Source organism: Rhodamnia argentea, chromosome 5, assembly GCF_020921035.1.
Source record: "Rhodamnia argentea isolate NSW1041297 chromosome 5, ASM2092103v1, whole genome shotgun sequence".
NCBI lineage: Eukaryota > Viridiplantae > Streptophyta > Magnoliopsida > Myrtales > Myrtaceae > Rhodamnia > Rhodamnia argentea.
Window position 1 is genome coordinate 14,766,757 of NC_063154.1, and position 24,505 is coordinate 14,791,261.

At 39.4% G+C, this 24,505-nt stretch overlaps 1 protein-coding gene and 1 long non-coding RNA gene across 2 annotated transcripts in view; both read right to left on the bottom strand.

Moving 5' to 3' along the window:
- The window catches only part of LOC125315205, a 206,594-nt gene that overhangs the window by 13,124 nt on the left and 168,965 nt on the right, over nt 1-24,505 (bottom strand). The window lies entirely within an intron of this gene.
- Nucleotides 12,664-13,995, bottom strand: LOC115730529. Its single transcript, XR_007198305.1, has 2 exons — nt 13,923-13,995; nt 12,664-12,771 (listed from the first exon to the last, which is right to left on the bottom strand). It is a non-coding gene; the product is annotated as an uncharacterized LOC115730529 (long non-coding RNA).

Consider the following 24,505-nt stretch of genomic DNA (forward strand, 5'->3'; position numbering starts at 1 on the left):
ACTCTTTAACAGAATTCTAATATTAATTGTATTAATAACAATAGTAACAATGCCTTTACTCAACTTTGCTATATTCATTTAGCAACTTTTACTAATTTAATCTGCAGGAAAAAGAGTAATTTGAATTTAAAGAAAACCTCATGTTGGCGTGCTTATCTTTTTAGACAATAACAAAGTTTTAGCTAACAGAATCTAGTGGAATCCATTTCACAAGTCTATGAAATTGCTTTATCATTGAATACTTTATTGCCAAAATTCCTTTCAGTTTTGCTTCATGAACACCCTATTTACTTAAGTACACTTGCAGAATGTAGGTAAAAAGTAACTCATTACCTATCCCAAACTAAGTTTATGTGGATTTCATACGATCAGTTGGATTTCTACAAAATGAAGAGAAACAGAAGATTGGTTTATCTAATGGACAACGAAGGCACGAATGGATAAGGTAAATTGGAACCAAATGAACTGAAAATAACAATATGAATATATATTATGATCTATGTTACATCTAATTGGCAATTAATAAATACTATATTCTTTTGATAGAAAGTTACCTGTTGCCCGTTGAAAAATACAGCTTGAGTGGCAACTTGGTTTTCTGACGAACTACTCAAAGGAGCACTCCCGGCGGATAAAAAGTTCTTTATACCTGGCAAGTCACGCAACTCCAATGCACGCAAATTACGCAACTCAACTTTGCCACCTTCATCAGCTTCTCCAATCTCCCGCATCAAGTCGCACTCGATAACTCCGATCTCTTCAAGCTGTGGAAGTTCTCTCAGTAATGAACAAGGAAACAAAACTTCCATTTTGAAACAACGCTTGACTCGTACTTTTTTCAATGTACGGAAGGACGTGGACGAGATATGGCTGTGGCATATCTTCTCCATGTTAATCAGATCTTCGAGAACTAATGACTCCAACCTCATAAAAGCAGTGGAGGAAGGCCATTGGAGGATGTAATGGACGGAGGGACCATTCTCGACATGTAGATGCTTCAATTTTGGAAAACCTTCTAGGGATAACTCGCAAATACTTTTAGGTTTGTTCAATCCATCCAAATACAGATCATCAGTTTTCTCCAAGATAGTTCGTACACATCCTTTGTGGACAATATCATTCGCTGGATTCAACTTGAGCTTCAATGCCGTTGATGTTTTGTACTCGCTTGACGAGTGCCATGTACTGCCTATCTGGATTCTGTATTTGGTTAATTTTTGTAGGTTTAAATCCTCGGGCAGGACATTCGGATCAGGAATTGATACGTGTAGAGAGTAGAGATTCTTCATGTTATTCAACTCAATAAGGCAGGCATTACTTGGTGGAGTTTGCTCCATGGCATTCCATTGATCAAAGCTATTCTCCACATATAACTCCTCCAATTTGATCAAGCTTCCTAGCACACCTGGTTCGATTACCTGAAGCCTCGAGCAATGGTTCAAGTCTAATAGCCTCAGCTCTACCAATTGCCCGATTTCTTTCGGCAATCGATGAATTTTGGAGTTCGCAAAGCTGAGAATTTGTAGCCCTTTTAGGTTGCCAAGACTGGCTACATCCTCTACCGAACAGCCATCCAGACATAAGGTGTGTAAGTTCTCCAAGAGTTGAAACGACAATGGCGAAAGAATGAGATGTATCCCCGTGAGATTTAGGACCACGAGTTTCCTCATAGAATTGAAATATGAATCCGGAACATCAAGAGGTTTATTGTTCGTGAACAACAAAAACAACTGCATTTCGGGGCAATCTATTTCTTCAGGAAGCTCCTCCATGTCAACATAGGGAAAGCATGTTGCCCTACAACTTTTGAGCTTGTCCTTCGACCACTCTGTTATTAACCTATCTTTCTCTTTCAACACAAGAAAAGGGTTATCTCTGGAAGCAACCGAGGCAACAAACTCACGAACCAAATCATGTATTTTGAAACCATGAACATCTCCATCCTCTAACAAGAGGGAGGAGTCTTGAAGAGTGCGGATGGATGATGCCAAACTTTCTCTAGCTTCTTCCATGCTCTTGTCTTCTCGAAATAACCCCAAACCCACGCCATATCTCACCAAGTTTTCAAGAGATGGCTTAGAGACGCCACACACAACACAGAGCCGTAACAGTGACTTCACATCCTCGCCTTTTAAATGGTCGTAACTCAATTGCAACATCTTATTTGCTTTCTCACCAATTCCCTCGTTTTTAGATAGCTTGAGTTGTTTTAAAACATTCTTCCATCCGGATAAATTAGCGTGTTTAAGAAGTTTGGCCATTTGGACAATTAGGAAAGGCAAACCTGCACATTTATGGAGTGCTTCCTCCACCAAGGGTTTGAACTCTTCATCGCGAACTTTGTCTCCGACATAACTCTCAAACAATCTTCTTGCCTCTTCCTCCTGCAGCTCCTCAAGAAGTAAGGGGTCGTCGCAGCCCATTTCCGCTTGCAAGACATCTCGATCTCTCGACGTCAACAGCAACTTGCATCCTGTGACTTTGTTATCATGACCGCAAGGAATGCCGACTGACTTCAAGTCCAGCGGCTCCCACAAGTTGTCCAGTATTATGAGCACCTTCTTCTTCTTCTTCTTCTTCCTCTCCTCATCATTTTCTTGTTTCGTCCTCTCCTCATCTTCCAACCTCTCGCGCAGAAGCTTCGCTCGCAAGCTGACATTCTCTTTCTTCTTTATGTCACTAACGCCCAACCCGTGCGCAATCTCTCCTTGAATCCTCTTGATGTCTGGATTTTCCGACACGTCGGCCTTAGCAACCAGATCGAACGACCTCTCTTCCCTTATTCTTCTTTCAACCTCTTCCAAAAGGGTGGACTTGCCGATCCCGCCCATCCCATAAACTCCAACCACGCTGTTGCGGTTATCAGCCAGAGCGGCCATGATTTTACGTTTGATCGAAGCTCTGGATTCGAAGACGCCATCGTCCTTGGCAGGAGGAGCGGAGGCCGTAGTAACATTCCCCGGAGTAGGATCAATGAAGGAGATGTCCCTGAATTCACTGCATTCTCGGGCGAGTCGCTGAAGGAGCTCGATCTTATCCTTGGCCTTTCTGCTGAACTGATAGCGACAATTGGGGTCGGGAAGAGTCCCGTAGCAGCAACTCTTACTCGCTTTTTCGAACTCTTCCAACAGCTCTCCCGCCTCCTTCAAGGCCTTCTCAACCTTTGCCTGCCATCCCGTGACATGACTGTAGACATTCCGGCAATTGTTTCTAGCCACTTCGACGGCATTGTGGACCATCTCAGCCTCGTACGCAAGCTTCCCAACTTCCTTCTGAAGGTCCTGGGCGTAGCTCTTGGAGGAGATCACGTATCCGAATTGGCGCTTGACAGGAACAACTACCCACTTCAAGACATCCCATGCAAAAGATGCAACAGGAATGGCAGGATCGATCGACATTTTGCTTTAATTTTTTCTTTCGAGAAAGAACGAGCGATAAACCGGGGAGACAGTGAAGAAGAATAAGAAGGATGGTTTGGCCGAGGAGAAGAAAGAGCGAAACAGAGCAAGAATGATTGAGAGAAGAAGAGGGGATTGTTAGACCGAGAGAGAGAGAGAGAGGGAGAGAGAGAGGGAGATGAAAAAGAGCAGGAGGTAGTGGAGAAGAAGAAGGATGGTTAGGCCGAGGAGAAGAAAGAGCGAAACGGAGCAGAATGACGAGAGACGAAGAAGGCAACGAGATTTGAGTGCAAAGAAGGATGACGAATCAATGGGTGAGCTTCAATGATTTAAAGTTAGAAAAAAGAAGTTCGCTGTCAGTCTTCTCAATCAAGCCACCTGCGTGCACTAGCCAAAAATCGAGTAACGGAAATGGATGACACTTTTCTTGAGTCTTGTACACTATACGCATACAAATCGGTTCAAAGACACTATATGAAGCACATGTTAACAACACGGGAGCCGAAGCTCCAATAATTCACTCGAGGCGTGGGACGCTACTATACGATCCTACCCGACGGTAGCCATCTGAATATGACGTGAAATCTACCTTCTCCACCCCTCTAAGTTGAGAGAAATTTTTTTTCTTCCCTTCATCTCAAGAAATGCCCTCGAATTTTACGTCCCAGAGTTCGGACAAAGTAGTTTAAGAACTTTACTCAGGTCCACAATCAAGCCACCTGTGTGCACTAGCAAACAATCAAGTAATGAAAATGGATGACTCTTTTCCTGAGTTCGGTACATCATTAAGTGCCGTAATTTCTTTTTCCAATCACTCGAATATCATAAATTTTGTAAAAATGATTGCTTAAGTGTCATAATTTTCAATCGACAAATTAAGCGTAATTTTTTTTTTTCAAACATCCCCCTAAGTACTGGAAATTCAACATGGCACAGCACTTCCAGTTTTAAAATGTTACAAGACTCAAGTGATCTTTGAAAATGTTAGATGACAATCAAATCAACATCAATATTAACATTACCTTTATGCTAAACTAGTTGAGGTCGGCGGTCGATGAACTAAAAAAAAAATTATTGCCGTTAATAAAGAAAGTTGTAATTAGTTAATTATTTCGAGCGATACAAGCAAACATATTTTGAGAAATATTTTCGAGTCATTCAATTTTCGCGAAACATACGAAATATTAGAATCAAAGCATATTTTGCAATGAAGGTAGTAGGTTGGGCTTAGATTCATGCTTGCACGATTAAAATTCAAGAGTAGAATGTAAATGAAATTCAAAAAAGAGGTAGGTCGGTTTGGACCCTAGAACTGGCTAATGCGGCTTTAGGCTGTTAAAGGGGTCACCAGTTCAATTTATGATATCAAATGGGGAATCGGCTTTGATAGGTTAGGTTGCAAGTTCTTGGTCTAAAACATAGTTATCTTGAAACATCACTCCCTAGTAAGAAGATACATATAGAAATATAAGTGAAATAAATGTAGCGATTTTCTTCGACAGCTACTCTTTTTGCACCATAAGATGTCCATCTCATTTTTACCTGTAGCTTCAATCTCTCTCCCTCCCCCTCACTATGAGGGAAATTAATGCTTATCTTGTATCATTTTTAATTAATAGATTATTTACGATTGACTCTCCTAGTGGAGTAAGTACCAACCGAACCAACTGCATAAATCTCCGTACTATTTGTTGTTCATCTTTAATTCTCTCGCATAGGATTTAAATTGCAAGATACTTTGATTTCCACGTAATTTTTACAATAATAACCAATTTGGCCGAACATTAATTTGTTGGTTTATTTCCCCGATGGAGCAAAAATATATTTTATCCGATGCTCCACATGCTAATCCATTTCCGAATAATCACTGCTTTCGGCCCTTTAGCTTTTTCATAAAGCACTTTATTAAAGTTAAGACTTGAGATGGAGATGGAACCCCCCACTATCTAATGTCTTTTCGAATTATTGTATCTTCTGGTCCTGAGCAATGTGCATGGCTCTTTTTTCTAGAGACACGGCTCTGTCATACAGAAGACTACATGTCGACCACAGTTTTGCACAAATAGTTGAATCATGGGTGTCGGCTAGTAATGCATGGCTGCTATTTTGGAAATAATAACTTTAACGAGAAGGTCATAGAACACGAACGTATAGGCTAAGAGCCACAAAAGTACACCGAAAGTTTCAAAAGTTACATATGACGCTTTATTTAGTGCCAAAAATTTCTTATAGATCACTTAAGTGCCAACTTTAAAAGAATAATACTAATAAAGTGCCACCTATGTGTTGGTTGTTGGAAATTTCGACGTGGCTCTTTTCAATTAAATTCTTAAGCCGACGTGACTCGCCCATGTGTCCAGTTAGCATCAAATCCCTAAACGACGTCATCTACTAGCTTTTCCCCATATAAGTGTTGGCGTGAGCAGGAATCCCCTAATTGTTAGGGAATTTTATTTTTCTCCTGATTGTAGAAGATTCTTTTTTTCCTAATTTATAGTGGATTGACTTGTAGAAGAAGTTCGTCTGATGGTATATATATGGGTCTATACATACATGATGAAATAAGAAGTAAAAAACAAAAAAGAGAGAGAGAAAGGATGAGGTGATTGACTGAGGATGTAGGCAACTCTTTAAATTCTATGTTCTTTATGATCTCTATCTGCTTTCCAACAATCAGAACCCTATCAATAAATTGAGAGAGAAACTCCAATTTGAAAACCATAACAGTCATCCAACCGAAAATTGCCACCCATTTTGGTTTGTCCCTAAAACTAACAGCTCTCTTGCAAATGGAAGGCAAAGAGCTTCTCCGCCTTTGGCTCCAGGAGAAATTGCAGGGAGTCAAGAGACACTATCCGAGCGTTGGACGAAATTTTATAAAAGTAACTATCAACGCTTTCGTCTCTTTAGCTTTTTATTTTTTATAAAGCAGCTTTATTAAAGACGGACTGATGTCTAGTCTATGAGGCAACGTGCAATGCTTTTTTCTCCCGTGACAGACAGAGCTTCTATCAGACGATAGAATACATGTGGACGACACTTTCGCATGAACGTTTCAATTATGGGATTCTGGTAAGAATGCGTGGCTGCTTTCTTGGAAAGAATAGAATAACTTTAATAAGGATGTCATAGAAAACGAAAGTGTAGAATAACTTTGTGCTTTGAGCTGCGTAAGGAACAAGTTTTATCAAGTCCAAATCTTTCTGATCACTTGTGTGCTTTTTTGGAGGCCTTGCCCTTTGATTCGACTGCTTAGCCTTTAAGTGCTCCTATTTATCATATAGAGATTTCATTCATGTCATAAATTACATACTCTTTGATTTTCTTCTTCTAATGCCACGATCAATGGGAAACTTCTCTCTTAATTGACTTTACATTTCAGACTAACATAAAATTCCATATTAGAAGTTAAGAAGGCGCTCAATACAAGGGTCGTGTAATACACAAACATGTGTGAATAGCAATCTGTGATAATCTTCTACTTATTGAGATGTTATAATTGGGCTAACTTAGACCCTTATATCTAGTTATTGTTGAACATGAGGTGAGTTTAAGGCTTGACTTCTCATGTTTTATCTTTGAAATTTTCACAGATTTGTTGATCAAAAGCCCCTCTAGTCATCCCTTTAAATCAAAATGAAAAAAAAAAAAAACTCAGTTTGTAACGAGCATTTGCAACCACAATGGTTAGATTAAACAAAAACATCCAAACTTAACATTCCCACGTTCTCATTCTTTAACAGCATTCTTCCAAATTGAAGAAATATGGATACTTTTTTAAGATAAAATCATAGAATTTTGTTAACCAGATCGATATGCGACCCGACTAAAAAATTTGTCCAAGTATTTCAAGTCCTTATGGCACGGATTAATGTGGTTTTTCAATAAGACCTTCCCGCTGCGAAGCCTTGGCCCATTTTGAATTTAAATGTCAAGTCCAAAAGCTCTTTTGAGACTTTGAATCTCCATCTCAATTTTAAACAGACAGGTAAAAAAACAAAAGTGTGCAATTTACAGTGGGTATGGCATCAAATGGCCCAGGACTGCAGAGGTTAGTGCATGACCATCTAATGGGTGTTTCAATTTCTTTTCGCATTGCCTAAAAGCTTCTGGTAAATGAGCAGCTTATTGTTCTCACGGACGCTCGTCATAGGCGAAACAGGGACCGAGCGAATGGTAGCGAAGCCTGGTATTGTGAGAGGTGCTGCAAGTGTTGAGAACAATTTGAGGACAGAAGCTATTATAAATTTATAACGAAGCGTAATTTAAGATTCAAAGAGAGCTTAATTTTTCAGGAAACTTGTTAGACCTGAATCTTTTCAACATGACTATGTCAAGGGAAGCAGATTATAGTCATGTTAATATTCTCTTCAATGATCCGTTAATTCTCTCAAGATTGGGCATTGTAATTGAAAGATTTGGTGGGCTCGGAGGGCCTTCCTGGGCCCAACAGGTCCACTCCCATTATCTTTTATTACTTCATATTTTCTAATGACCCATAATTTACATGGGTGACTTTCTTTTGATACCCTTTTCGGACTTCAGTTCAAGTAATTGAACTAATGTTTGGACCAACAAAAAAAAAAACTAATGTTTTAATACTATATGTACCAAGCCCGTCCTTTGCGCGGTCAACCAATAAAAAGCTTAGTAATTTGAATTCTAATAAGTTCTTCAATCTCTTTTAGGTGGTGGGTGGATTTAGGGTTGAGCAAGATAGAGTTTTGTTGAGATAAACTGATGGAGCATTACTTATTAAATGCTTTAATGGTCTATGAACCGCAATGTGGAGCTTTCGGAGAGATGAGCACCATGCATGATGGACGAAGTTGATGACGTTTTCGGCTAATGGGAAGAACTTGAGCTATTTACGATATTCATAGAGAGGTTAGTGCGCGATATTATCCAAATTTCCTCGAGATTTCTCGCTTACACTTACATAAAATCAACACTAATGTCATGCTCGTTATGGAAATGTTGCAGATGGGGGTGTCTCCAAAATCGACGAGCTTCCTCCAACGTTAAGGACTTGTTTCCTCGCCATGTACAACACCAGCAATGAACTTCCAACATCATTCCCTACTTGCACAAATTTGTACATATCACCCCCTCATTAAGTTAGTCCATCAAAAAAAAAAAAAAAAAAAAGTTACTCCATCGCTCTTGAATTTGCAATTCCAATCTTCTGCTTGAAATTCTCCTTCTGAGTCATCAACTTCTATGTAGCTATAATTTAGTTGCGAGATCACATCACGGCTATAATTTTTCAACTTTTACCGGCATTTCACATGTCATTGTCGCTGCGCGGATTGCTATCCAAAGCGCTGCAAGAAATGCGACCCCGAGTACCGCCGCTCATTTGATGGATCAGCACCATTGTCAAAACGAGAATCCAAAGTATGAAACACTTGCCTATTTTGCGAGGCAACGTGTCGCATACCTGGTGAAACTGGAGTTAACAGCTAATGAAAGTTCCATTCTATCCATAATTCCCAGAAGTAGCAATGTTTGAGGAATGATGGACGAAGCAAGACAGTAATAACAACCGACAGCTCACTAGCTAGGAAGCCTCATCTTGTGGGAATTTCCCCATATATTAAGGAAGCAGTGTCCGAAAGCTTCGGATTTCAGGGGCTTTGTCCATGGACGAAGCCCCAAAGCGAAATTGTATCAGTCTACCAATCTTCAATTTGGACTTGGTTCGCAGCCTCTCGTCCACTCAAAAGCGAAGCCCTATCTCCTGATTTTGCACGTATCTTTTCTTCATATTAGTAGCGAATTGCTCTTTATCGTCTGTCAAATTCTTATATATGCTGGAGAAAGATTGTCCAAAAGCGATCTTGATCCACATTTGCATTTGAGTATACCGTCCATTATTTCACTAGGATAGCGATTGCCGCTTGTGGAGAATATTTTCTAGATGAACGTTGCTTATTATGATCCCTATGAAAAGACCGTTCCTTTGCAGGCGTCGATTATGTCCCAGGAAAGTACCAAGTAGTCATTTTTGGAAGGCTATTTATACTTCAACTAGAAAACATTAGGAACCTAATTTATACTTAATCTAGAGTCTTTTGCATATTTCATGGAAACAAAGTTGGCATGGTGCAGGACCTTCTCTCTTTCCTTTTCTGTGACCACCTCAATGGTGACAGATACTACTTGAAGGAATATACTAAAATCTCTGTTAGATCAACTCTCCACGCTACGTATGAGCTCGATTCACACTTTGTCGGATCAAGACACGTGTACCAGGAATTTCGGAAGATGCAACTTCACTAGTCTCCAGAAAAACATCAGGAAATACATCACCATTCCATTACTTGCAGCAGAAAGATTTGCTTTCTTTGATCTGATTAACTAGACAAAACATAGGGAAGCAGAGATTTTACTGCAGGCATACCAAAGTTTACGCTTGAGTCTCGACATTCTTTCTGAAAATGGAGACTTTGAGTTTAATATCATCATTTCTAACAAGCTCGAACACACATATATCTCCTTTCTTTACGGAAGTTCCTCCCTGAAATGTGGCCCGACCAGCAGGGAGCTTTCCCGAGCCATGCTGTGGGTAGTACAGGAGCTTCACTGGCCATGATCTGTCTAAATGCTTAAAAGTTGCCATTTGCACGCTCCCATTGATGCCCTACAAAAAACGACCTGGAACAGCCCGCAGAGTTGGTTTTTTATCAACAAATGTTCTCTAAGTAAGAACATAAAACGTATGACGATGGATGACTAACCCAAGAAATGTTAACCAGACCATAATTTTATAATCTTACAGGAAAACCCAAACCACATAGGAATACGATGGTCCTTTACAAGGAGGTAGTAAATTTCATGCCTGTCCAAATTTTGCAAGTAAGAACTATTATCTCGGGATCTTTTCTTACCGCATCATGCTTTAGATTATTTGACCGGATAACTATTGCGAAGGAAGGATAGTGCAGCTCGTACTTGTTGGCTTCTTTGAGAGCCGTAGTTACCCGCGAACATTTAGAAGTGGAGCTACAAGAAGCCAGCACGGCAGGGCTCGCCTTACGTTTGGAACTTTCCATCCAATCTGAATTAGTCAGGCAGAGAACGTAAGAAAAAAATGAGACAAAGCACATGCATTACTAATAGGCTAAGATTCACGCACCTTTTTAATCGTGTGCTAAAAGCTTCGGTTCTTGATCAGTTTGGAAGCCTTTCGATTTGGAACCTAGTCCGAGATTACAGTGATCATTAACATCTCCCATTTTAGGCAGGACAAATTTGACTGTGTCGAGGTTCGATTTCTTGCCGTCATTAGCATTCATTAGCGAATAATCTATCTCCGTTGCGCTTTTGTCAAATATGAGCACGTGAAAATCCAAGTCCCCGACGTACTTGAAGACTAGGAAGTGGCCCTCACAAATTGAGTAATGCTCCGCAAATTCCTTCCATCCCTTTGATAACCAATCCATATCATCCCATTTTTCCAATTCCACACTCCAACTTCCACCGTTCGGAACCCGCAAACGCACCGTTTCAGGAAGATACTTGCCATACTTTCTCATAAACATCTTCGGAATACACTCGTTTCTCATAAACAAGCGGTGCCGGATATGTTTTAACACGAACTGACACGAAAGAAAAGGCTAGCACGTAGAACGCGTCGGCCTTCCAAGCCTTGGTAAATGCAAAATAATGTTTAAACAAAAGAACTTACAAGCCTTCCAGTGCGAAGTGCGTGAGAGGGTATGATCTTGAAGAAATGAGGTGTCTCCGGTGCAAAACTTCGCCGGTGCTGTTCATCTTCTCTCTGGAGGCGAGAAGTCATCCCTCGAGCACAAGTTGTGTAACAATCTAAATATAGCATAGCTCTGTGGGGGCTTTATGTGAGCCAATTTAATAAGATGAAGCATTTATTTGATGAAGACATTTGTTCCTGGGATTGCAGGACAACTACCTCTGGGAAGCTGTTCATGTTCTGTAATACGAATGGCAACAACCAGATTAGCTCATCATTACGACAAAGAAAAGTCAATGATACATAGAAAGCTCGTTGAGAAGAATTTCTAGTTCTAAGATGCGACGACTAATCAATCGAAACATAAACTACTCCGATCATCGATTCGGGAAATACCCAATTTCCGACTCTCAGTTCCTTAAAATCCAATATCTCAAATTGAATTGGAGTTCAATCTCAAACTTTTTATTGGATTTAAACGCCGTACATATGTCGAAAATCCAGGGCATCACAAATGCTAATGCCCAAGTGGACGTTCTCATTGGACAAATTATATTCACGTGACAAAATCGTTTCGACCTATTGCCCCACTAGTTGAATTTGGTGTTGAACGAATTTGATTAAAGAACTTGTAAAAGTACCGAGGAATTTTTTTTTAGCAATTTCCATGCATTAGCCAGCATTTCGGGCACCTTGGGAGGCATTTCCATTTTGCTTTCATCTTAACCTTCGATATAGACTTTTCATAAGCTCATTTTCCTCATAGCGTCCCAATCCTCGCTCTCTTGTTTTAATAAGGACGTCATTATGCTGTTGAAATGACAAAAAGATGCTATTCAAGATGCTATTCATTGGTTTCTCACGCAAGATTTGAGTAGGCATGATGATTGAGCTATAAATTTTGATTGAACTATCGTGTCCTTGGATTTCATGGAAACACGTTGATCGAACACGAACGACAATCAGATAATGTCAACCCTGAGTGTACAGTGTTGTAAATCAAGAACTTAAGAGGACTTCTTATGCAGAACGGGATAAGATACCGAGCGAGCATATCCGCATAGAGCTTGTACTCAGCAATCATCCCGAGCCCCCACTTGTCTTTCAGCTCCGTACAGAGGTTCAAATCCATGTCTTAGACCACCGATCCATCTCTGTAGAGGTGTGTGCACGAAGATTGGAGCTGAAAAGTGACTGGATCCATAAAAGTGCCCGAAATCGGCTTGCTGTGGCTTCCCGTCGCCTGATGTGAACAGATTGGAAAATGATTCTGTTCCTACCCGATCTATGCACTGTTGGCAACGGCAGCAATCCCTCTCAAGGATAGGATTGACAATGAACATGTTCTCACGCCGCCTCTTCTCTCCTGTGCAAAAGGCAAATGGCATCATCCACGTTTCCTAGATTGCAGATTAGTTCAGTAGTTGAATTTCAGTCTTTCAAGTCCAAAAGGAGAAGCTAAAAAATGTACAGCTCAAGCATCATGGTGTGACTAACATGCAAGCATAAGATGTTCACTCCTGAAGCACCAGCAGCATCTTTCATTCTCTTGTGATCCAGAAAGGAAGCAGTTGTGGGAAGAAATATAGAGTTTTGAATAAGCCCAACTCTGACAACTCGTGGTTCTCTTAATTACTCCTTGTCTGCCGTAAAGCGAAATGCCTGAAAGAAAATCATAATAAATTGATCAATTCCACAAAACTGGTCAGAATGAATAAAAATCAAAGGATCCTGCCAAGAACTGCAGTAATGTTTTTCAATAAGAGCAAACAACTACCAAATAGCGACTGCCACAAAGAATATGTAAGAGCACTTCTTAGCTTCAACGATAGCAAGTTTAATCAACTAGAATGGTTCGACGACATCAAACTTTGGACGTTACTCTATCCGTTGGCTCGCCAACTCCACAGAATCCCAACATGGCACAAGACTATGCTAGTCAGACTTTCTCACACCTTCCATCTCATAGAAAAACTCAGAACCAAGAATCTATGCTAAAACAGATTTCAGAATAGCTCATTTCCAGGACTATGCTCTTCAAGACCTCCCAAGTGATAAGTTCTCAATATTGCCAAAGGACATCTGGACCAGATCTTTGCAATTCATTGCTTTTAAACAAATATTTCCCCAGTTAGGACCATATGTATGAATCTCAGTGACATAATATTAGTCGGTCCAGACTCTTTTATCTATCACAGGCATGAAAGATTACCGAGTTATAAATAGAAGCTCCCTATGCCCCTTTGCAGAGAGAACAAGGAGCACACACCGGAAGATCTTTGCTCATGTCCCTCAGAGAACTTCCAAACAATTGTTGGCCTGAACTTTCATTTGCAGGCCTGAGCAATGCTAGAGGAACTTGCTTCAGAGGCTATTGAGGTGACATTAGATTAAGGCAATCATAAATTGAGTGTTTGTTGGGTGGAGTTAAGCAACTTTGTCTGCCATGGTTGCCAAAACGAACATGAGGTATTGAAACTGATTGCCCTAGAGATAAGTACACCAAAAAGCTTTTTCAGTCCTTTCAGGATGTTCAGTCATCTCACCGATGACAAGCAAGTATTTCTTATGCACACGCTCAGATTCGCCATATGCTCCAAGCAGGAATGTGCTAAGAAAACAAGTTTCATACTATCAAGAAAACTATTTTGCATGAGGAACCTATTTTATTTATAGTGAGTCTTTATCAAACTCCAACCAAATGGTATTGAAGCACATGAAACGGTGCAGACTAGTGTGACCAGGACTCTTAGCAACAACCTTTAAATCTCCACATCCAGTAAGCACCACAAAAACAGAAACAGTAGGATCACCTGTATGTCAAAGTTACATTCAGATGAGAGAGCTTTTGCAGAATCCACCAGAGGATCAACTTGAAGAGTCCTTACAAATTCAATCCAATATGTAAACGACTGACTTCCTGAAATCAATATCATAAAGATTTAACAACAAAGTAAGATTGTATCACAACGGAATGACATGCTTTGAGTTTTTGACATTTTAGGAAGAAGGCACCGATTGCTCAGTCATTTCAGTTGTCTCAACAAATATTTTCATGGGCAGTTGATCCGTGTCAATTCAAAATTCATTCGGAATGGAAATTACTCGATCAACTCCAACTTTCTATACTAAGACTTTTAAGCTGTTTATCCTTACTTCTTGTAATTCTTTTTGTGTTCAGTTGTATGATTCCGGAGGCCACAACCATTCCAATTGTGAAAACTAACGGAATAATACCACTAGAATTCCTAAGATCCACCTTTCTGACGGAAGTCCAGCTCCTATTTAACTCGACTATGAAATGGTATGTCTACATATGCAGACCCGAAAGATGCAGAGCAGATACAAACATTCTCCTAGATTGACTAATGACATCAATATTCATCTAAACAGCAAAGCCTAAGTTTAATTGGAAAAACCGAGCAGAGAGACGAGACAAATCGAGCAAAACAGAATCGTACAATCTTACCACATCATTTGCGTATTTCATTCCAAGATTTTACTACAGCAATCCTTCTCCATGAAGCCTTTCCTTTCCTGATCAGCACCAATTCCAAATATGTAGATGTTAGCACCATCAAGCTTACAGAAAAGCACCAGTGCTAGAACATCTCCCCCAAAACGAAACTATGTCGTTTCTAATCCCGTGGATTTCACGGAATCAACTTCATTTCCTTAGTACCTGACCCAAAAAAAAAAACTTCATTTCCTTAGTAAGCTCAGGTCAAAATCCAATCCAAGAATAACACTCGAGAAATACACGCCAAGTCAATCGGATCAACAGCGATGAGGATTCAAATCGACCGGATACTGCTCCGCGAGCCAGTATCGATCGAGCGACATTGAGGATAGAGATGCAATGGAGAAGGGAAAACCTGAAAGACTTGGGGGTTGAGATCGTGGCGTAGTAGGCGATGGAGCGACTCGTATCTGCAAACAGAGCCGTCCCGAGCTGCCGCAGCCTCCTCTGTAGATTGTCCGTTCTGCATCGTCTCCATGGGCGAGCTGGAGAGGCGTGCGTTGGTTGAATTTGAAGAGAGAGAGAGAGAGAGAGAGAGAGCGTGTGCTTTAAGAACATGCACATGAAGATAAAGAAATTCAGAATCTTATGATGAAAAAGTAAAGAGAAAAACCAAAGGATGAGAATGGCTGCATTAATTGGGCCTTACTTATTCCGTGCGCGTTTGGTTGTTTATGCCGATAACCTTTGTATCGTTGCATTGAGATCACCCTTCTCCCATTCCCCCCACAGTGACGCATAACGTAGTCTTGGCGTGCTTAGCTCACCCTTAGAAAAGATGTTCATTTTGGGGCACCCTTCCACTTGAATATTCCACAAGGATGGAAACCTCAAGACGTAACTTGTGGTGGAGGAGAAGCATTCTAGGCTTGGCATATTTTGGAGTCTCAAAATTCTGAGTTTCCCAAATGAAATCACTTTTCCTTCTCCATTTTCATCTTTTGCCACTACTTCTTTCATTCTTTCACATTCTATTATAGTCATCTTAGTGAGATGCGCCAAATTTGCGATCGCTGAAGCTGTCCCTAAATATACCAATCCAAAGGAATTCATCACCACTAGCTCCGTCAAATTTTGAAAGGATATCTCGACTGGAAATAATGTTGTCAAACTAGGACATTCCCGAACCTCAAGTTTGTCAATACTCCGAAGAATTTTGGACACTAAACAGTCTTTCCTCCATACATGCTTTATGTTGTGTAGCTTGCTCAACTTGAGTTCTTTTAAATGTTCAAGCACCAAACAATTTCCCTCGTCAACAAGCCCTTCATCAGGGAATAATTCTTCAAAAGCACTACAAAAGAACTCAAGGCTTTGTAGGTTCCGAAATCTCTGTAAGAGGGATATGGGAGGAAAGACGGCATTTTCATCATGAAAACATGCCAATGTTAGTGCTTTTGGCTTGCCAAAGATGTCCTCAGAAAATTTTCCATTCTGTATCACCTGAATATCCTTATCGACCAATGAAAGTCTCTCTAAGGTGAAAATGCCCTGCGAAATTGCCGATACAATGAGAGAAGTAAATTCAACAAGATTCAGCAGTAAATCATGTGCCATAAAAGGCAAACCTGTCACGGGATGCACTCATAGTGTTACTAAAACATATGAGGTTCGTTACGTTGTCTAAAAACTATAAGTAAGGGGGTTTCGAGTTTTCGTTGGTATGCAGTGGACGTGGAACATAACGGGGTGAATTAAAGAACAAAGAAGAATACAGTGAATTAGGGTTCCAATGCTTTTATTTCCGAAATGAAATTAGAGTATGTTTTTTAAAGATTGTACAAAATAAAAAAGAGAAGAAAAGTTCAATGGTGAGAAATGTGAAAACAATGGAGAGGACCATGTGTCAAGTTCTCATTGACCTTCCCAAGGACATTATATTTAATTAGATTAGTTAAGGAATATCTTATGTTCTAAAAAAATCTGCAATTATTTTGTAATTTTAGAAAACGGAATATCTTATAAGTGTTCCCAAACGAAAAGTATACTTATGATATTAGAAATATCTTGTATTATCGACAAACCGATAGGCAAGGGATACCATGTTAGTATCATGATACGATTAATATACAGTGAACATAAGATTAGTAAGTGCTTTAAAGAACAAAGTAGAAACCGAGGGAGAAGAGTTGTAGTCATACCTTCTCAAATGAAGAGTGTGTTTCTGGGTTTGAAATATCCTGATGATCATCTCTATGAGGCCACTTGTTCATGGTTGCCACAAAAGGAAACATGTGCAGTTTGTCACAATGTGTCACTCGCAATTCCTTCAGGAATGGCCAGTTCAAAGTAGGCAAATCAGGGCAGAAACTCTTGAGTTGTGGCATATCATGGAACACCAAAGAGGTTAATTGCGGGAAAAGTACTTGAGCAATAGTGGAGTGTGGAGTGTTATCCCCACTTGCGACTATTGCCTTGATTGCACAAAACTTCACTCGAAGTTTCTCCAATTGGTTTAGACTTGTAGCCACCCAATGCGGAAATAGATTTTCAAGGCTCTTACAATTATCAACCTTCACTTTCCGTAAATGTTCAAAAGTGAGAGTATCTCGAGGATTGTCCGTCCATATTTTCCTTAAATTTTCCATGTGAGAGAGAGATATCGACTCGAGCTTAGGAAATTGTACCTGCTATATTTGGAAAAATGACACCATAAATTTGATGACATTGAATTATGAACTTACTTTCCTCCCACAAATCACAACATTCTAGAACTTGTTAGTGACACAATCAAGGAGAGGTTGATGATGCTTTCACTTTAATGGACTAATGACTAAGGCCGTGTGTGGTGCGACAAAATAAGCTACCTTGCAGCCTGTACCACCCATTAATACTCATGCACAAAAAAAGATAGGAGAACATTTCACTGAATTACGATCCAAAGAACGAAATGACGACCTCAAACAACACATGAATGCTTTTGCAATTTTCTTAAAAAGTTCGCATGACAAGAAATTTGAAGGCGGGTTTCTCACACTAACGAGGATCTGCGGGAAAATGCAACTAGTCTTCTTGAACAAATAAAACATGTTATGCAAAAATAGATTCTAATACAAAAAAATAAAAATAAAAAATAAAACGATTGTATGAGCTGCTATGAATTGTTCACTTAAGAGCCCGTATGGAATTTTCATTTCGTCGTGAATTACGCTATTGCCACTTGTCCCTACCAAAAAATCGGGTGACTAGTTTCATGCTTCTTTATCTTTGATTTCAGTGATTGGGAAGATTTCAGTTTATCCAATTTGTGAATGGGTTTAAAATTATGAAGTTTTAGTTGGTGGTGACACCTATCTACAATTTAAGTTTAATCAATTTGCAATGGGTAACCAATTTCTTATCCTTGACTGATGACAGTGTGTGGCGTGTTGAGGATTTCGGAGGCAAAAACAAATGAAAAAAAAAAAAAGCGGATGTCGCATTGCAACTTCCATTGGTGCTTCCATTTGACAAGATGTTTAATTTTAAACATCAAAAGCATTGGATAAAGAAAAACAAGACTGACCTCCGGAGTAAAAAGTGAAGGAGTGCGGTGGTCTATCTCCATCAAAGGTTGCCAAGTTAAACTTCTCATCTTGGGACAAGAGGCGATGCTCAGCCTTTTTAATTCGGGGCATTCCAAGTGGACGGTTCTTCCCGAGAGAAAATTAGTCATATTGGGCAAGCATTCCAGCTTCATCCATTTAAGCTTAGGAAATGTAATCTTCTTCACTGCGCTTCCCTGCCCTTCTTCCTCTGCGATCACTCCTTCCATTTGACCGCACTCCTTTATTTCCATCCGCCATAGATTGGCAAGACACCGAGCCATCGATGGAGTGAAAGCATGTCTCAAGTTGCTGCATTTATAAATGGTGAGACATAATATCCTATCGAAGCGCAGCATCCCTTGGAGGTGGTTGTTCCATAGTCGCCGCAACTTTGGCGGATTGACCAAGTCTAGATGTTGTAAACTAGGTAGCACCCGAGTGCTTCGCACGCCCTCTAGCCCTTCAAGATTGAAAACTTCTTCTAGCGACTCGCAATCGCGCACTTGCAATCTGTGCATTTTGTTTAAAACAAGCATCAATCTAGATGGAATAGCATTAGTAAATGATGGACATCTATCCACCACCAGTGATGCTAATTGCCAAGAGGGCTTGATGGGAATAAGTTCGCTGTGCCATTTTCCAATTAACTCAGGGAACTTAGACAGCCGCATAGACTCTACTCCGGCGACCGCAGCCTGTTAGAAAAAGCATCGTTAAATGTAAACTTCTAGTTAGCAAAACGCAACAAGACCATCTAATTGAATAGAATTTGATAACCGATGCATACCATTTCTTTAAACATATTTTGGATGGTGATGTTGAGGTTTTCCTCCCAAAACCACGCTTTTGTTGATGCTTGTACTCTCTCCAACTTTGGCACCTTTATTGGTCCCTCAGAGAAGAACTTCATGCTGGGACATCCACTCACAATGACATCTTCCAAGAGTGGAAACATTAAAGCGTATTTACTTGAGCTGAAACATCTCAACCCCGTCAACCCATCAAGCTCCATATACTTCAATTGATTGAAAACCACCACAAGCTCCTCCTCACCTCCATCGTCGCAAATGACTTCTGTCAACATTTTGCATTTACTTATCCTCAATTTCGTGAGTTCCGCCAAATTTCCAGCTATTGTCGGCGTGAACATCTTTGATAACCCATCACAAAATGACACATCTAGAGTCTTGAGACGTTGAAAAAATCTGGAAAATGGTGGTAGTACTTTTGGCTCGTGCCTTGGGCCTCCTTTGGCTTCCACAATGTCGCTCAGCTCTTCTATATCAGAATTGCGTACAACCAGCTCTTGCAAGTTGGCTAAACTTCGAACAAGACGACATGTGGATATTGCAGATTCCTTCGAGAAATGATGAAGCTTGAGAACTCTAACCTTGCCGAAGAATTCTCCGTCATGAGAATGCCCATGCCATATCTCCATCCCTCCATATAAATCCAATTTTAACTCTTGCAGATTTGAGAATGCGCCCTGAGAAATTAGTCAAATCAGAATCTAAAACCAGCTTAGTTAAAAGAGTGTTCGTGTATTGTGGTATAAGTCCTGCATTTTAAGATGTTGAGTCTCCTGCAATTCGACGGAAGGAAATGCACCCCATGCAATAGACATTATCACCGATCTTTTACATTTGACTTGTTGTACCCACGTTTGCACTCACGTAAATCCCTACATTCCCGTTTGCACTCAATTATAATCACAATCGCAATTTACCGGCGAAGCAGCAAGTTATTAATTAATTAAAAAATCTTGGGTCGTACCTTTTCTATCAAGAAGAGAGGTTGTTTATGAGGTGGCATCTCATTCTCAAGTTGCGAAGCAAGTATCTCCACTTTGCTACAGCCATCCACCTTCAAGGTCTTCAATGCCGGCCAACGTAGAGCATGTGTTCCTGTGTAGATGCTCTTCAACTCTGGTAGATGGTTAAGCTCGAGGGAGGTTAACTTTGGGAGCACATCCCTGGGAACTAGTCCTTCCTTCTCGATGAGTTCCACAATGCCACCACATCCATTGATCTTCAACTCCTCAAGTTGCATTAGATCTCGAGCTAATGAAGCTGGAAACAGAGAGGTGAGGCTCTCGCATCTGGAAACGGTAACGGAATGGAGACACTGGAATTTGACTTGACTGTGAAGTTCCTTATCCCATACACGCTTTAGCTTTGATAAGTCCCGTAACTCCAACTTTTTTAATGGAAAACGAGCAATGGGATGTCCATCTAGAGGACTCAATGGCTGCAGTTTGAAAACAACTTCAAGCGAATCACAATATCCTACCTCCAAACTTTCCAAGCTCTTGAGCCGTCCAAGAATGTAAGAAGGAACAATGTTCACTAGCTTATTGCAACTAAGAACATTGAGCAATTTTACTTTGCAGAAAGACTCCGCAGCAACTTGATTGTCCCATATTATATCAATACTATCCATAAACAAGATGCGTAATGTCTCCAAGCTAGGAAACGAAACCTGCAGTATCGCTCAAGAAATTAGAGATTATGTTAGTTTGAGAAGTTCATGAATACATATGGAAGAAGCGGTGGTCCTGACAATCTTGGTCTGTCCATTGTGGCCGTAGCCTCATCTTCCAAAGGACATACCAAAGCTTTTCTGTTTATGTTTTGACATATTATTAGTCTCTCCATGTTTTTTAAGAACAGTTCAAAAGACAACATGAAATATTTGAAAACAAAAAGGACCATATTCCTCAAATTTGTTTGATTTGTCCATATTAGCAAATTTCCTTTTTCATTTTACTAGAAGTAGTTTCGATGTTTCATTTTGGACAAGTTTAACTTCAAAATTAGTGTATTATTCCTCATACTCTGTTAGTTAGCTTGTTAGGTTTCTATTAATTTACTCAAATTAAACATGTGCGATATAAATAATATTACAATTTATTAAGTAATAATCTTTAATTTCTCCAAAATATACGTGAAATATGTCAAGGACATCATTACTTCCGGTTAACGTCAATATCAATCATTTTTATTCAATACTATATCACTCTAAAAAATTAAAAAAAGTCAAAAAACAAAACAATGAAGAAGGGATTGCTTGGGTCAAAACGAACAAAACTTATTTATATCATTTTACACTTGAAAGAACTCAATATACTTAATTGATTGAATTTTCCTTTTAAGATTCATTGCTTTGTTACCGTGTTGGATGATCCAATTCTAAGATAAAAATTGTAGGCGCGTGCAACCCATGCGCCAAAGATTATGTGCAGGGTCAGCAGTGTGGGCGCGTGCGAGCGGCTGTAGCGAATTTTTTTTTCCCCACATTGCATATTTTTTGGTTCTGCCCTCCCTCACGCGAGAATATTCCTCTTTTGCAACTGGCTGACAATTTCGCGATTTTTTTTAGCACGTAAATTTCCCGTTTTGCCTTAAATTAAATATGCGTATGAGGTCCGATCAGTGCGTTCTTGGTACCGACGTGTTCATATTGAAATGCTCTATGTTGTGGTACATTTTTGTACATGTTTGAAGCATTTAAAGGTATAAAAATACGTGTGAAAAATACACGTATAATATGGGATATTATTCGACCAAACAAAATATGGGATATTATTGTATTTTTAAGCCATATTTCCCTATGTTTTTTGAAAATACAGAATATTGATTTCTTGCAAATGACCACTCATGGTTCATAGATAGCATGCATGAGATGCTTGCAATAACAATGGTAGGAGATCCATTGCACGTGGGAAACCTTGAATATCAAGAGAGTAGCATGTTCTGTTTTGTCACTCGTTACCGCCCATGAAAAGGAAAAAAAGAAGAAGAGGAATGCTAGCCAAAGAAATCGAGTTGGAAAAAGCTTACAACACAAAGCACGGATTGGACAACGATACCGACCTGGACTAAAGGGTTCTTGGATTGTATAAGGTATACCGTTGATCGAGTGCAGTGAGGGAAAGAAGAGAAGTAAAGAAAGCATGAAGTAAGTAGAGCTTGAAGTAAGCTCTCTGTGAACGTCCCACGTCCCTTTACGGGAAGAAAGTCTCAACCAAAACCACATTCCTTTTGCGTGAGGATGTAGCTAAAAACATAAGAATTGAAAGGCTGGCAATTTACAATATGAATTAACTTGTTTGTAAATGATTATCCGAGAAATCCATAAATGACATGATTTGATACGAACTTAATATACATAAATTTTATAGCAAAATTAACAAAAATAAAGTGTTCTCCAATGAACATTGCTATATCACAAAATCTTTTACTATATAGTTACCAGGAGTGAATTTAACCACATAATTTGAGAGTTGACAATTGAGCTCGTTGAAGATTAATTATCCAACTTTTGTATGTATAGTGACTCTACTATATATTCTTCATTTCAATTCAAAATCACAATTTGAAGAGTAACTCTACTTTGGCTTATCCAGCTTTTATGGTGCTGTGATTATGTGGAACGCAATCAATTTTAACCAAAGTGGGCTTTGGCGATCATGCTTCGTCTCCAATATAACTATTTGTTAGTTTTACTTATATAGCTGGCCGGCATAACAATTATCTATATGAATATATCATCTTTTACAATCTCGTCATAATTTGATGTGATTGATCCAACTCTTATTGATGTGAATTTAAACTTGCCAATTATTTGTAACGCTATGTGGCAACTTGAAATACACAGCATGTAAACTCGTGAAGTGCTATGCACATAAAATCGATGCAATCATTGGATTTTTGTTATATTTAAGATTCTGACATAGCATTTTTTACGTACCTCTTGATTGAAGAGGGTAGCGTAGCGTGATTTGAGACGATCCTCACTCCAAGCTTCTCGTGAACCTGTCATTGATTTTTAATTAGATGAAACGAATGCCATCTTTTGCATTGTAAGAAGATTTTTAATGATTAAACCATAAAAGAAATCAATCTTACACTTTTTACAAGAGAAGCACGTCAAACTTTCCAAACCTGAAACGTATAAATTGGTTAACATCGAGAATACTAGAGTTTCTGATATCTCTATTCTCGACCCTTCATCCTCTATAACAATCGCCTCCATCTTCTTGCAACCTTGTACCTCTAGTTCTCTCAATTGTGGGAGAGATTGAACCATGGATGGGAAAAACAGAAACCCGAGGTTGTTGCAGTTAGACACCTCTAATTGCTTTAAATTATCGAATCTCACAATTCCACAAGGATTCTTGTTCCATATGCACTTCAAGCTTGGCAATCCGTTTATATGGATTGTGTTTAGCTGAGAAAGAGTCTCGATATTTGCATCGGCGCCTAGTCCGTCGAGGTCAAAAATTTCTTGTACCGCAACGCAATCTACTACATTTAAAGTGTGTAGCTTTTGTAGTTTTACTAGTGACCTGGAGTTGATGACCTTTGCGAGGGATTTGCATGAAGAGACCTCAAGAAATTGGAGACTGCTCAGCCCCAATGGAGATTCATCGGTCCATATATCTTCCAGATAAGGAAGTCCAGCCATTGTCAAGGACTCCAAGGATGGGATTGAAACCTGACGGAGAGACCCATCAGCATACGTGCTATAGCAGGTTATTACAAATGGTTGCCGAAGAAAATTTACAGACTTTAGGATAATTTTTGTATTTACAAAAATCTATGATAAACAGAGGCTAATTTACAATCAGAAAAGGTACTCTACGACCCCAGGAACCACTAATGAACTTCATTTTTTTTTATTTACAAAAAATTCGTGGATCGTTTAGATTTTGTTTGCAATTTATTAACAATAAGGGAAACTACAGTCATCAAGAAATAGCATTCATTCAGTTTGCTAATGACTACGAAGATTAGTGATCCCTAAAGCAAAAGGAAAAGGAAGTACATTCAAGATAAATTCCTTCCTATAAGGTAAACCACTCCCTCTTAGGTTATGTTACTACTTTGATGTTATTGCTCATTTTGTCGGATGATTGCCAAAAAGTACTACACTATCTCACAATGCACATTATTGACGTGAAAAAATTATATAGAAACTGTAGAATCACCGTGATTATGAAAGACATTGACAACTCACAAACAAAGGACAACATCTCATGGAGTGATCAACAAGGCAAGTTTCAATCATGAGAAGTAAATTATAATGCTATAATTCCTTAATTACAGAAAGGTATGTCTAATTTACTACCTACCTAAGGAAAATTAGCAATCTTGAAAAGTAATTTAGCATATCATAAGGGAAATTACTATCATAAAGTTTAGTTACTCAAGTAACTTCCTTTTTACGCCTTCACCATCCACCTAAGCCCGCTTGGGCTTTTCCGGACCCAATCAATTTATGCGTGAAATATTGTAATTTATATAATAAGAATAAATCTATGACGGAGCTAATTTCCTTTCATACTCGA